The sequence below is a fragment of the Suricata suricatta genome, chromosome 14, assembly GCF_006229205.1.
Source record: "Suricata suricatta isolate VVHF042 chromosome 14, meerkat_22Aug2017_6uvM2_HiC, whole genome shotgun sequence".
NCBI lineage: Eukaryota > Metazoa > Chordata > Mammalia > Carnivora > Herpestidae > Suricata > Suricata suricatta.
This window is the reverse complement of record NC_043713.1, coordinates 18052462-18067393: the sequence shown is the minus strand read 5'-3', so window position 1 is coordinate 18067393 and position 14932 is coordinate 18052462. Positions and strand designations below refer to the sequence as shown.

At 40.3% G+C, this 14932-nt stretch overlaps 1 protein-coding gene and 1 long non-coding RNA gene across 3 annotated transcripts in view; one reads left to right on the top strand and one right to left on the bottom strand.

Moving 5' to 3' along the window:
- The first annotated feature begins 201 nt into the window (after positions 1-201).
- The window catches only part of WDR7 (WD repeat domain 7), a 345923-nt gene continuing 331192 nt past the window's right edge, over positions 202-14932 (top strand). The window contains exon 1 of the mRNA XM_029921300.1: positions 202-435. The gene's annotated coding sequence lies outside the window, so the exon portion shown is untranslated. The remainder of the gene's footprint in view (positions 436-14932) is intronic.
- LOC115277263 overlaps positions 5356-14932 on the bottom strand; it is a 42398-nt gene continuing 32821 nt past the window's right edge. Inside the window, exon 3 of one of the 2 annotated variants that reach the window (XR_003902334.1) lies at positions 5356-5731. This is a non-coding gene — a long non-coding RNA (uncharacterized LOC115277263). Of the gene's footprint in view, positions 5732-13515; positions 13671-14932 lie in introns of those variants that run through there. The other variant, XR_003902332.1, reaches the window with a different exon arrangement.

Below are 14932 nucleotides of genomic sequence, written 5' to 3'. Positions count from 1 at the left end.
ATGATAGCCTAGACCAGACTTCCCACGACCAAAATGGCGGCCGTGCACTCTTTGCCCACAGTCGACAGCCCTCGCCGCCATTCGGTCTCCATGGTAACGCGGCCAGCTTCTCCGGCCCCAGCCCGGGCCAGGCAAGTATGGAAATGATGATCATTTCCCTCCCCCTCATTTTTGCGACAGTTGCAGCGAAAGTCACGGCAGTTGTGTGTCAGCTGATTTACTGCAGCGGCGGCGGTGGCAGCGGCGGCAACGGCACCTTGCAGCCTCGGTGGGGAGACGCCGGCTGGGCTTCGGTTGCGGTCCCCAAGGTTTGCCTACCCTGATTTGAGCACCCCACATCCTCCCCACCGAACGTTCTCGCCTCGCCCACCTTTGCTGGGGCGCCCGCGGGTGGTGGGACCGACAACATCGCGGCATGAGATGAAGCTGTGACAGGTAAGGGGGCTTTCCAGCCAGCCCAGGGGGAGCCCTAGCGTGGGATGTGCCTGCAACGTGGAGGTCGGCGGCCGGGGGTCAAGGGTCACAGCCGGATCTGAACGTGGGCGGCGCCAGCTGTTCGAGCGCTGCTGATGGAAGTTCTCTTCTTTGCCCAGCCTGCAGGTTCAGGCCCTTAGATGGGCGCCTTTGCCTGGAGCGAGGGTTCTGTCGGGGGTCTTTGGGGCTCCCTGACCTGGCGTATGACTTTTGCTTTTGGTAATACTGCCTTTGGTCTTGGGATGGGACCTCCCTGCCCGCACTGCCAATCTAAACGGAGTGAGGTGGTTTGTGATATGGGTGGGTGGTTATTGACGGATAATGTGCTTGCTCTGGGGGTAAGGACGGCCTTTCCTTACCTATTGGACCGCATCTCTAGTTTGTTCTTGCCTACGTACTGACGTCTGTTAGAGTCATTCTTGAGGTGCCACCTGCTCGCCCTGCTTTGCCGTAGGACTTGGTCTAAGGAAAACCTCTACTCCCACTTACTTTTGGGTCCCAGCGTTCTGTATGTTTGGAGTCAACATTGCCTTTGATTCAAAACTTTCGTTTTGTGTTTTGACTCCCTTGCTTTGTCAGTTTCTGAGATGCTAGGCAGAATTTTATCGTTCTTTTAGTGTGAAATTATGTCAGGTACAGTTGCATCATAGACAGCATTGGCAATGTTGATCCTGCTGATTTTAGGATTCATTGAGAGATGCAGCATGCTTTCATAGTAACATTTGCCATTAGCCAAAAAAGGCAGGCTGTGACTCTTTCAGATGCTTGTTACTTAGGACTTTATGGATAAGATGGCAAGAATCGCATGTTGTCTAAGAGAAATTGATTGACTTTTTGAAATTTTGGTGTAACACACAAAATTTCTTGCTTTATAAGCTACTTGTGACAATGGAAATGGAAGTCAGTGTCAAAGTAAAAATAATGTATTGAAATTTAAGTTAAAAAGAATCGAAAACTGCCTTGGCTTCATGGAAAATAACAGGTCTTAGTTTTTTCAAATTGGGAAAACACAAATAGATAGTAAATGACTCATTAATTTCAACAAAAGATTATTATGGAGACATTCATTTGTTTAAATGTCTGTCTTTATTTTAAAAACAGTCCAGAGCTCTACTTAACAAAAACTAGACTATACACTTTATTTTTTCTTGTTGTCACCTGTATGTAGCTAAATTTTGAAAGATCTTGATAATTAAGTAAATCAAAGGGACTGGGCTTTGCTTTATTTGAGTATCATTGTGGGAACTTAAATTTTGAGTAGTGAGTCTTGTATCTTACAATTTCCTTTTATTTTTATCTTGGATACAAGTTCTGTTTTGAGGTGAAGTGAGTGGAGTGGTTTATCCATGGAACAGCTTAGCAATGAAAACTTAAAAGTAGTGAGCTAGTTTTAATGCCTTTGCCATGAGAAGGACAGGATGACCTTGAGCTTTCCTAGGGTGTTCTGTTAGGTATGAGCCCTTAAAGTTTGTTTTGGACCTCAGGTGCAGAGGATTGAATTAATCTTTCTTAATTCAGTGATCATCATTGGCAGTTCAAGGTGTGTCTGCTTCCCCCCCCCCATCATTGTCTTTTATTTCCAATTCCCATTACATTCCCTTGCTCATCAACACCTAGGAAGCCATTTTAACATATGTGATATGTATCCTTCTGTTTGTAGGCGTTATTAAGTGTATATTGTTTTGGGTGCCCATATTGTTAATTTTTAGGGATATCATGTTATATGTTATATATCATATATGCTATATAATATTGTATATTGAATTTTTTTCTTCCTACCACATGTTAAAGATCTGTTCGTGTCACTGTGCATTGCGTCTGAAGGCTGCAGAGTATTTCAGAGAGTGTATCTACTACGGGTTACCCATCTTCTCTCCCATTTGTGGATATCTGTTTTACCTTTAATTTCCTACTACGATAGACAATGTTATAATAAACATATCTCTGAGACTGCTATGATGCTTTCTTTTTTTATTATTTATTATTTTATTTTTATTTCTTAGAGAGAGAGGTCGAGAGCAGGGCAGAGGAGCAGAGGGAAAGAATCTTAAGTAGGCTTCATGCTCAGCACAGAACCTGATGCGGGCTCAATCCCATGACCCTAAGGCTCGAGACCTGAGCCAAAACCAAGACTCAGATGTTCAAGTGACTGAGCCACCCAGGTGCCCTTATGATGCTTTCTTTGAGATATATATCCAGGAATGTGATTTCTGGATCATAGTGCATTCATGTTTTATCAAAGGACTGCTATATTGTATTCCAGAACAAACTGCAATGGGCTGTACTCCTGCAGGGAGTTCTTGAGCCTCTCTGTGTCCTTGGATCTTCTCCCCATGCTTAGTGTTATTCAGTGTCCTAGTTTTTCCACACTAATGGATACAAAGTAAAATCTCATTTTAAGTTGCATTTCACTGTTACTAAGAACTCTGAGCATTTTTTTCATGTGCATTTTATCTTTTCAGTTTTCCCTCTTGTAAAATTGTTCATCTCTTTCTCATTTTTACTTTGAGGTTTCATTTCTTGTTGATCTGCGGAAATTCCTTGTATTTCCTAGATACTGGCCTTTAAATTATTGTAGATCTACTTGTTTGTGTCCTATCATTTGTAACATTTTTCATGATGTGATTCATTGAACAGAAAGCTCCAATTTTGATGTAATCAGATTTTTAAAAATTGCTTTGTGCTTTGGGGGTTTTGAGAAGTCTTTCCCTAAAATGTATGTCATAAAGTTATTCTTATGTTCTACCAACTTTATAGTTTTCCTTGAAATGTGTAGGTCTTTAGTGCAGCCAGTCTTTTTCTTTTTTATATGTCACAAGGAAAAGATTCAGCTTATTTTCCATGTAGTGTGCCAGTTTTCCTAGAAGCATTCTCTCTTTTCTCCTTACATAAGGGATGCTACACTTACTATAGATTGAGGTCTCTTACGTACTCTGAGCACTCTATTCTGTTCCTTTGGTTTATTTGTTTGCTCTTGCTTTAATACCATATGGTTTTCACACAGTGCTTTGTATTATTTTTCTTTCCCTCCATGAATAATTCTCCCTATTTTCTTTTAGCCTTGTTTTGAAATAACTATAGATGACAGGTAGTTGCAAAAATGGTGTGCAGAGAGGTCTGATTTCCCCCAATAGTTACATTTTATGTAACTTCAGGCAATTTCCCTCAATGGTTACATTTTATCCAACTACAGTACAATAGGAAAACCCAGACATTGACATTGGTGCAGTGCCTGTGTGGATGCCTGTAACGGTCACTGCGATCAAGATAGAGAGCGAGTCCGTCATCATGAAGATCTCCTTCCTGCCATCTCTTTTTGGTCACATCCATCCCCCTTCAGTCCTTAACCTCTGGTCACTAATCACTTTTCCATCTCTATACTTTTATCAGTACAGGAGTGCCATATGAATGGAATTACACAACATAAAGCTTTTTGAGATTGAGATTCGTCCAAATTGTTGCATGAGGTAATTTTTGAGATTCATCCAACCTGTTGCATAATTTGAGTAGTATTCCATGGCATCCACGTACTGCAATTTGTTTAACCGTTCCCTGGATCACTGGGGCTGTTCCCAGTTGGGGGCTATTACAGATACAGCTGTTATGAACCATTTTTGCACAGGTTTTTTGTTTGTGTGTATTTGGATATAAAGTTTCATGTTTTCTGGGATAAATGCCTTGGAATGTGCTACCTGGGTAGTATGATAAGTGTAGATTTAGTTTGTGAAGAATCTGCCAAACTGTTTCCCAGGGCGGCAACACCACTTAACATCCCCACCAGCCATGTATGAGAGATTGCGTTTTTTGCAACCTTGCCAGCATTTGGTATTATCACTGTATTTTTATTTTAGCTGTTTAGATGTGTGGTGATAACTCATTGTGGTCTTAATTTTTCTCTTCCAAATAGTGATGTCAAGTATCTGGTAGGGCAAGTTCTCCATTCTCTGTCCATTTTCAAAGTTGGTTTAGCTGTTTGTGGATTTTTACTCTTTTCCATATATTTTCGAGCTAGAGTTTCTAAAAACAGCACAACTAGGATGCATTTAATGTCTAGATTTATTTGGGTTAGAAGTGACATCTTTATAATATTAGGTTATCTTATTCAAGAGCATTGAATAGTCTTCCATTTATGACTGAGTAGAATTAATTTTGTGCTTTTAAAAAATACTGTGAATAGATTCTATTTTAAAGTAGATTATTGCTGATAGAAGAAAATGCTGCTCATTCCATATATTGATTTCATCTTTATTGTGTTCTGTTAGAGATAAAAATCCATCACGTAAATTTTGAAATACTTTTAGTATATGTAGGGTTAGGCTTGGAACGAGGTAGTACCTTTATTCTTGGTTTATCTGTTACATTTCTCTGTGACACTAGTTTGTTTGTTGGGACAGATGATTAAAGTATGCGGTTAGTGAGGTTTGCAGGTTCTGTTCCCATTTTGTCCCCTTCATTGCTACACTTTCTGAAGAGTTCGTGGCCTTAACTGCGTGCGTGCCGTTGATCGTAAGCAGAACCACCTGAGAGCTTTCCTGTGGTCCAGGGAAATCCCGTTATCAGTAAGGATGCCTTGTGTCCCTACTTACAGATAATAAGAGTATGATGTCTAGTTAGGATTTGAACTCTGTGCTTGTGGTTCATTTGCCTTGATCTGTATCCGATTACTTAAAACTACTTTGCTGGAAAGACCACAAAAATTTTTGTTGGAAGAAGTCCTACATCATGACTGCATTCAGAAAGTCCTTGACCAAATGGAGATGTTATTTATTTCCTCCCTATTAACGTATGTACTATATTCATGCATATTAAACACTTCACATAAAATTAGGCATCTTTCCCAAATGTACTGGTGATATTTAATGAACATGTAGGTTTTGTTTTGTTTTGGCTTATTGTTGCCTGGGTTAATGGGAGTCAGAAAATGATGGAATAATAGAAAGTTAGGGCAGTAGTTAATTTAGGGCCGAGAAAATTTCTCAAGTGCCAACGTTTATTCTGTCAGCTCTTTTAGAGTAGAAAATTACTGGAACTTCATGGCTTCTTTTCACCAGTGTTTCCTGTTCAGCTTAGCAATTGTAATTTATGACCTTTCAAGCTCACTGAAGATATACTCGCGTTTTGCACATACATATTTCTTTCTGAATGTTGGTAGTTAATATATGTCAATGATAACAGATTGATAGAGTGCGCCGGTTACCTTCTGTTCTTGCATTCAAGTTATTTATTTGGCTGTCTTCCTTAAGGGCTCTTCTTTTTTCTAAACATTTTAAATATAAACAAACAATAAAAACCACCATTAGGGGGAGTGAAAAGTTCATACTAATAAAATATCACTTCACTTAGTTTAAGACACAGTTTTGTGACTCATTAACAGGCCTTTGTGAGTGTAGTGGTGATTAAGCCGTGTCAGCTAATTAGCTGCCTAGGTCCTACGACACGTCTGGTTGTGTATGTGTCACAGAATAGAAGAGGAACAACCTGCAGCCGGGGGAAAACAGTATGTAGCCGGAATTTGATTAGGGAGCCTTGGATTCATTGTTGGTGTCATTATAGAAAAGTTCATTGATACGCAACTTCTCTGTGAAATCCAGAGCATGCTAAATCAAGATGTTTTAATTTGCTGATGAGTACAACTTCTTTTTTTTAAACCAAAGCAAATATACTTTATTCATTCTTTGTTCATTTATTCAACAAGTATTTGGGTACGTGCTATGTGGCAGAAATTCTGGGCGCTGGAAATACAGGAGAGAACAAAACAAACACAAATCGTCCCTTCATGGAGCTTACGTTATAGTGGGAGAGCAGAAGAGAAATAAGTATGCTGGTAAATAAAGTCCTGTTAGGGCGGTGGGTTTTGTGATGGATGTGGGTTAGGGAAGACCTCGCTGAGAAGAGGCCTGAAGGGGGTGAGGGGGTGTGCCAGGAACACCTATGGGGGGACACTGTTCTGAGATGAGACCCTGCCTGGTGGGTTGAAGAAAACCAAGAGTCAGAGTGGATGGAGAAGGAACGCGCGGGAGAGAACAGCAGCCTCATGCACGTAGGATAGGCACTTGTATAATTTGGCTTTCCCTCTGAGTGAGACCAGAAATCACAGGAAGAAATCCAAGCTGATTTGTGATATGATGTGATTTTTAAGAAAATAGCGTCATTCTGAATGCTCTGTTGAGATTGCAAGGGGACAAGGATGGAAACAGGGAGACCAGTTGAAAGGCTGTCGTGTTATTTGTGGTGGGAGATGCCAGTGATTTGGGATGGCGTGGTTGTGGTCAAGGTGGAGAAGAGTCTTAGGGCTCTGGATAGCGTACTTTGAAGGTATTGTCAGTCGTGTTATTTTCTCTGATGGCGTGGGGTATGGAATGCATGTGAGGGAAGTGGAGCTCTAAAATTGGAGTTGCTGTTAATGGAGATGGTGAAGATTGTGGGAAGTCAGGTTTGAGAAGCTAATTGGCTATCCAGAGGGAGATGTTGAATAGGAAGCTGGATAGGAGTGTGGAGTTGGAAGAGAACCTCAAGTTATAAATTGGGAATTGCCAATGCATAGTTGGTATTTAAGCCAGGAGGCTTGGTGAGATCATTGAAGCAGAGAGGAAGGAAAGGAAAGAGGTTGCCAGAAAAGTCCAAGGACTAAGCTCTTAGAAATGCCGACATTTAAAAGTCCAACATAAGGGAAAGTGGAGACTAAAGCTAGAGAGGTATCAGGAAAGTGTGAAGACCTGGAGGCCAAGAGAAATGTTTCAAAGATGAGGAAATATGAACCATGCCAGATGCTGCTACTAGGTCAAGAAACACGAGGATTAGGACTTGACATTGGATATAGTGACGGAGAGGTCATTGGTGACCTTGTCAAGAACAGTTTTGTGACAGGTAGAACACTTTTCTGTAGTTTCTAAGGAAAAGGGTAATGTTATAAATGAAGACGTTCTGATTTAGAGAAGGTTCTATGTTTTCTTAAGGTTGGTAGCTAATAAATGGAGGAGTTGGGGTAGTCCCTCGCTAGTGTGACCGTCACATCATCGTATTTACTCAGCATGCTTTACCAATTCTCCAGGATACTGTGGCAAATCAACTTCCAGTTTGGGAAAGCATGTTTGTTTCTAGTTCTGGGCCGTTTAATTTATGAGCAGTGAAAAATTTCAGTGCACAATTTAGTTTTTGATGGCAACATGAGGGGAAGAAGTAGGAATAACTGGAAATGCAGGTGAGATTAAAGGTGGGTGGGTTTAAGGTGGTTCTACCAAATGGGGTCCCTGTTCCCTAAAATGCAGGGGCTCGACCAGCATAGTTTGCTTTTAGCTTAATCTTAACTCTTGAAACTGAGACAGGTTGGCGATAGAGCATAAGTTGAATTCTGACACCCTTATGGCAGCTGGAGAGAGTTAGAAAATGACTCATGCCTCGAAATCTATGAATCATTTAAAAAATTGTGATTTATTTTTGACCAGATAGTTCGGCAGTTCTTCAAACCCGATTCTCGTGCTCAGGGCTGTTTTGCAATGAGAAAGAAGTGTCATCTCCTGTTGCCGTCTGCTCGTTGTACATGTCCTTTTGAAACAGTCTTGGAGCTCCCTTTAAAAAAGCCGTCCTTTGGGGCGCCTGGCTGGCTCAGTCGGTTAAGCCGGCTTCGGCTCAGGTCATGATCTCACAGTTTGTGTGAGATCTCATAGTCAGAGATCTAGCTCAGAGCCTGGAGCCTGCTTCAGATTCTGTGTCTCCCTCTCTCTCTGACCCTCCCTTGCTCACGCTATCTCTTTCTGCCTCTCAAAAAATAAATAAAAACATTAAAAAAAAAAAGCAGTCCTTCAGTATCAAGTTCATTGGGAATAGATTTCTTGCCACTCAAATAATAAAGTATAATGTTATCATTCTGGTGACAAGCTGAGTGTTCAGAAGGTTGTGTCCCTTACAACTTTTGAATTCCAGAAATCTTTTCTTTGGAGTAAGCAGCTCAGTTATTTCCTAGTACATGTTATGGCCTAGCTCTCTTACTGCTTTATAGTAGAGTATGATCTTACTCATTTTTTTTCCAAGTCTTTAATCAATTGGTATCAAAAGCCTGGCACAAAGAAAATTCATAGTCTTAATGATCACTTCCTTCATCACATCATATTGTGAAGTTGACTCGAACACACTCTTTTGACAAGTGATGTAGGAATATTCTATAAGAATCTGGATAAACCTTTATAGACTCTTCTTTTTCTGTTCATTGTAATTGTGGCAAGTTAGGTTGAACTGTTTATAGTCCTTGTTTCCCGTCAGAAGGTGGGTAGCATAGGCTGTTCCTGTGTGCCCGTCCTCTCTCTAGAGGATTTGAGTTTGTTGTTGTCTGTAAGTCTCGGGGGGCCTGCCTGGCACACAGGAAGTACAGATTGAGGCGATACTGACTCTTCTATGAAAACGCCCGTGTTTCTGGGATGGAAATACACCTTGCTTTTGCGTTTCAGAGTTTAAATTTATTTTTAAATCTTATTTATTTTTGAGATGGGAGAGAGGCAGGGAGAGAGGGAGACACAGAATCTAAAGCAGGCTCTGAGCTGTCAGCGCAGAGCCCGACACAGGGCCCTAACTCACCAACAGTGAGATCATTACCTGAGCTGAAGTCAGACACTTACCTGAGTCACCCAGCCACCCCTGCAAGTTTAAAAAGCAATGCAGAGAAATTAACATTGATCTCACACTCGATTTTTCACATATTATCCTGTTTTATAGCTTTTAGAAATCACGTGGGGTCTCAAGTCATATGGGATATTGCAGAACAGGATGGTCTTTTCACAACATCACTTCATAGGTTATTGATAGTTTTAAAGGAGAAAAAATTGTTACAGTGGGAATACTTGGTCATCAGTACCCTAATCAATGGTGTAGGACAACGTGATGTTACATACCTCCTGTGGTGATGTGGTGTGGAGTGTGTACAACATCACCTAGGAAGTGTTCTTGCCAAAAATGTTTTACTTGAGCCTAATGATGACTTTGGGTCCAAATTCCAGTTTATGGGAAAGAGGAGATAGGAAACAAGGCAAATGACATCATAAATCATACAAATCTAAAATGTGGAACATTTTAAAAGCAATTGACTTTGTTGTTTTTTTTAAAATTAATATGAAAAAAAGGAAGTCGACTGTTCTAGAACTAAAGACTAAAGAGACATAACCAAATGCAATGCATACAACTTGAATGTTTACTGGTCTAAAAGAAGTTACAAAAAAAAGAAGTTACAAAAAACATTTTTTAGACAGCTGAAGCAATTTGAATATAGACTGGATTGTAGATACAATTAGAGAATTATTATGGTATTGATAATGGTGATTGTGATAATGCGATTGTGTTTATGAAGAATGATCTTTATTTTTAAGCTGTATATTTTAAATTATTTAGTGGTGAATTGTCATAATGTGTGTAGATTATTTTCAAATGGTTTAGCAAAAGAGAATATGTATGTATATGCATGTAGATACATACACAAATACTGACAAGAGAAATGTGATACAACATTATTTGCTGAGTGATTTTTTATACTTTTTTTTGAACCTTTTGTACATTGGAAATTTTTCATATTAAAAAGTTGGGGAGGATCAGAAGGGAAAAAGTAAATTTCATCCTAAGGTTTTTATTAAAAGAACAATCAAATTAAATAGTCCAAATCCAATGAAAAACAGGGGTATAAGATCTTCCCTTGTCCTTTGAATTCTTCTTAGGGCTTTCTAGGCCTTCATATATGTAGGCAGAAGAAAGCTGAAAAAATAGGGAAAGGATAATTGGGAGAGAACTGAACCAGACACCAGAGAGAGAAGGCTCATGGGGATTAGCAAGTGATCAGCCATGTCGAACTAGCAGCTTCATAGGACTCTAAGGACTGAATAAGATGGTTGGATTTAGAAAGAATAGAAAGAAGGTGTCAACAGTACATTAATGTCAAGGCAGCCTCTCTTTCCTCAGGTCTCTCCAAGGCATTGCTTCTCTGGTAGTACTGGAGAGTTCTGCCCTGGAGTGTCAGAGAAATCATTGATCTCTTCATGTAAGGAGATCTTGAGTCCTTAGATCCTGTCTGTGGATAGAAACTCAAATACCTGAGGCTTTTTGTAGTAAGGAAAGGGAAATAGGGAATCAAAGACCATAGGTTTCAAAATATTGATTGTAATTAGAATGACAGAGAGACAGAGAACTAGATTTACATCCAGGGGACAGTAACAAGGGAAGGTGTTTTGGATAAAAATGACATGTGAACATGTGAGAAGGACAAAAGCTGATTTAGTGGACATTAAAATGGGAGACAGGTAGAGGATAACTAAGGGAGGAGATTCTTGAAAGAGTCCGGAAGAAGTTAGATTTAGCAAAAAAAGGGATCTTTTCTTCTCTTGCTTGGCAAACAGAGCTTAGTAATGCTTGTTATTGTTATTTTGTTTATTCATTCAATAAATACATATTGACCAATAGTAGAAGTCAGTAGCCATTCTTAGTGTTGGTGAGCCACTGCAGATCCCAGTAGAATGAAATTTGCTTGACAATGATTAAATAACAAAGGTGGCGTGTTTACATAGATGATCGGGTTTTACCCTTGAGGAACACAGATTGTAGTGGAACAACAAATTTCTAAATAAATTACATACAAAGCTATAAGTATTGTGTGCCCGTATATAGAACATGCACTGAAAATATGTTTGCAGAAGTAGTGACTCAAGGGCTTGGGGACAGAGCGCTCACAGCAGAGAAGAACTAGCATTTGAAAGGTTGTATGCTACAGATAGATTCTTGTTAACCAATTTTTAGAAACTCCATGTAAGCACATATGCATCATTAACACAAAAGAACCTGGTGAATCAGGGCTATTTTCTTTCTTTCTTTATTAAGCTATATTTTGGAACACAGTGAAGTATCCAAAGGTGAGAGGAAAACCTTAAGACCAATGAATTTATCTTGAAAATTAGGATTCCCACTCAATCTAGTCTCTTCTTAATTTCCTACTTCATAGGTAGTCATTATTGTATTTTTTGTTTGTTGGTTTTTGGTTCAGTATCATTATAGTTATTCTTTTTTAAAAATTTTTAATGTTTTATTTATGTTAGAGAGAGAGAGAGGGACATCATGAGCAGGGGAGGATCAGAGAGGGAGGGAGACACAGAATCCAAAGACAGGCTCAAGGCTCTGAGCTAGCTGTCTGCACAGAGCCTGATGCGGGGCTCCAACTGCAAACCGCGAGATCAGGACCTGAGCTGATGTCGGATGCTTAACCGACTGAGCCACCCAGGCGCCCCTCATTATAGAATTATTCTAAATGTTGTACGTATATGTAAGTATATATCTATATACATGTATATAGATACCCATACATATATCCTCCTTAAAAATTTTTTTTAATGTTTTATTTATTTTTGATACAGAGAGAGACAGAGCATGAGAGGGGGAGGGGCAGAGAGAGAAGGAGACACAGAACTGGAAGCAGGCTCCAGGCTCTGCACTAGCTGTCAGCACAGAGCCTGACGCGGGGCTCGAACCCACGACCGTGAGATCTGACCTGAGCTGAAGTCGGAGGTTTCACCAAATGAGCCACCCAGGCGCCACCTATATCCTCCTTTTAAAGCCCAGAATGGGAGTGTATTTTAAACACTGCATTGTTGGGGCACCTGGGTGGCTCAGTTGGTTAAGCCTCTGACTTTGGCTCAGGTCAGATCTCGTGTTTGTGGGTTCAAGCCCCGCATCAGGCTCTGTGCTGACAGCTCATAGCCTGGAACCTGCTTCCGGTTCTGTGTCTCCTTCTCTCTCTGCCCCTCCCCCTCTCATGCTCTGTCTCTCTCTGTATCAAAAATAAATAAAACCTTAAAAAATTAAAAAATAAATAAATAAAAATAAACACTGCAGTGTATCTTTTTCTCTCACTATATATTTTGGAGATTATTTCATATCTCACACTGTAGTGTTCTCTTTTTAAGGCTCTATCATAATTTAATCTGATTGATGGACATTAAATTTTTTTCTATCTACCCTTTAAAAATTAGAGAAACTTTGGGGCACGTGGGCTTCGCTGGTTAAGCATCTGACTTCATTTGGCTCAGGTCATGATCTCAGTTCGTGAGTTTGAGCCCTGCATCAGGCTCTGTGCTGACAGCTTACAACCTGGAGCCTGTTTTGGATTCCATGTTTCCCTCTTTTTCTGCCTCTCCCCTGCTTTACCTCTATCTCTTTCTCCCTCTCTCAAAAATAAGTTAACATTAGAAAAAAATTTAAAAATTAGAGAAAATTTTAAACACAAGCAATTAGTGTAATGTAACAAACCCTCCTGTAACTAAAAGGAGCTTCAACACTTATTTTTATAGGCTGGGTTCCCTGGTGAGCAAACTCTGAGATAGAGATTAGCACACGGGTTTATCAGGGAGTGCTCTGGGTATCAACATCCAGGGAAAGGAAGGACAGGAAGTGGGTTTTGCCAAAGGGAGAAGTTGAGTTGTGATGAGTCTCAATGAAATCTCAGTTGACGCCGGGGAGAGGGGGCGGTTAGGGCAATTCTGAAGATAGAATGACCCCTTAGGGCTGTCCTGAATGGATATGAGGGGGCCTGGTTTTTATATCCCTGAGTTGATCAGTCATTGGATATGAGCTGTGTCAGGGGAAGGGGATAAGAGCTTGGGTAAAGCATGTCCCTTTGGCTAGGGCATTTCCTTCCTCCTCCACGTGCTGCTGAGCCCCGACATTGTATCGTTTTGTCCGTAAATACTACAGTTCTACTTCCTTTTGAGTCACGTGATTTAGTAAAACACACTGATTAACCAGGTTGACTGGAGAATGACGTTTTCTGGTATATGGAAGTTTGTGGTAAGTGAAGACAGTATAGAATAGTGAAGAGCATTTCATTAGGAATCAGGAGGTCTGGCTATGCCCGTGAGCTCAGTTTGCCATGTGATTTTGAGAAAGTTGCCAGTGATCTGAATATCCACCAAAATAAAAACTTGTTAGATGGCACATGAGCTATATTCTCTCCATTTCTAAATTAGGAAGCCAGTCTATTTATTTATTTATTTATTTGTCAATCATAAAAGCCTTTCTTTTACAATTGCTTAAATGTAGAAGACAAGCAAAGCAGCAGGAGGTACACCCATTTTCACCAACTTTTCAATGACTTGGCTTACTGATGATCCAGGCGAAGGGTGATCGCACCCTTGCTGTTCCTGTGGGACACTTCCTGTCGAATTCTCTGGTGCCTTTTAATGAAAATATTCTCTGAGTTATAATTTCTCTGAGACCAGATTGGATGTCTGTTCCCCTTTTGCCTCATATATGTTATCATTTCTCTTCTTCCCCCTTCTCATGCTCATTTCCTCCCTCTTTCCTTATCACTCTGCCTAGAAAATATGTCTTTTTCTTGCCTCTGGCCTTACATATTGCATCAAACGTCATGATTTATTGTCCTTCTGTATCGTCTTGTATTTTCTTGTTCTTTCAAAACTCATAATTTTAGCTAAGCTTCTTACCTCTGTGCACCCAGACTAATTGTTGGAGCATCATATTTGATTTACTCTGTGCAGTTTTCTCACTGTGTTAATCCAAACTTTATGCTAGGTCACAGAGTTTTAGCATGCTGCTTCTCTATTTGGAGATCTACTTATGGGACCACTAAGTCACCCAGGACTACTGTGAAACCTGGTAGCGTCTTCTCCCTTCACAAAACCCACAGTTAGTAAAGTCTGGTGAAGTGTAGAGTAATTTGTCCCATATGTTAGAATCCGAACTTGTTAATGACGTCACTGGGCGTCTGTAGTGTAATAACAGCGCTTATCCTTTATGTAGAGGGCTTTTAATATTTCAAAATGCTTTTTTTTTTCTCTTGTCCTCGAAGCACCTCTGTGTGAAGCCTATTTCCTAATGCATGCTGCATCTCTGTCAACGTGGTGTGAGCACCAAGTCCTATCTGTTGTATCTCCAAAACAGCTCTCATTCATCTCGCTACTGCCATTCTCACAACTACTGTCCTTCATCATATGTTCATTGGAGACATCCTGTGTGGCAGACACTATGCTAAGCATTATGTGGTGAGTACACAGATGCAGTTCTGATCTTAGGGAACATGAGCATAAAGGGTAGTGGCGGAGAATAGTACATGTTTGTTGATTAAATAAAAAAGACCAGAAATAAGTAATGAGAGATTATGACACATGTCAGTACCATCCTTTCTTACCAGCAGTACTGCAGTAGCCCCACTGGTCTTCACACCCACAGTTTTGCAGCGAGAGAGATCTTTCTGAAAAGTGGATTCAGATTAAAAACCCTTGACCTGTTTCCTGTTGTTGTCAGGTTTATACTCCACACTCCTTCAGACGGCTTATCAGCTTTTCTATAATTTGGTGCATACTGACCTGTTGTTTCTTGTGTCATCATTTGGCCTTTGTGTTCTGAATGCCCCATCTACTATTTTCACTGTCAAGAAAGAATTGAGCTTTCTTGCCTTTGAGTTTTAGAACACGTG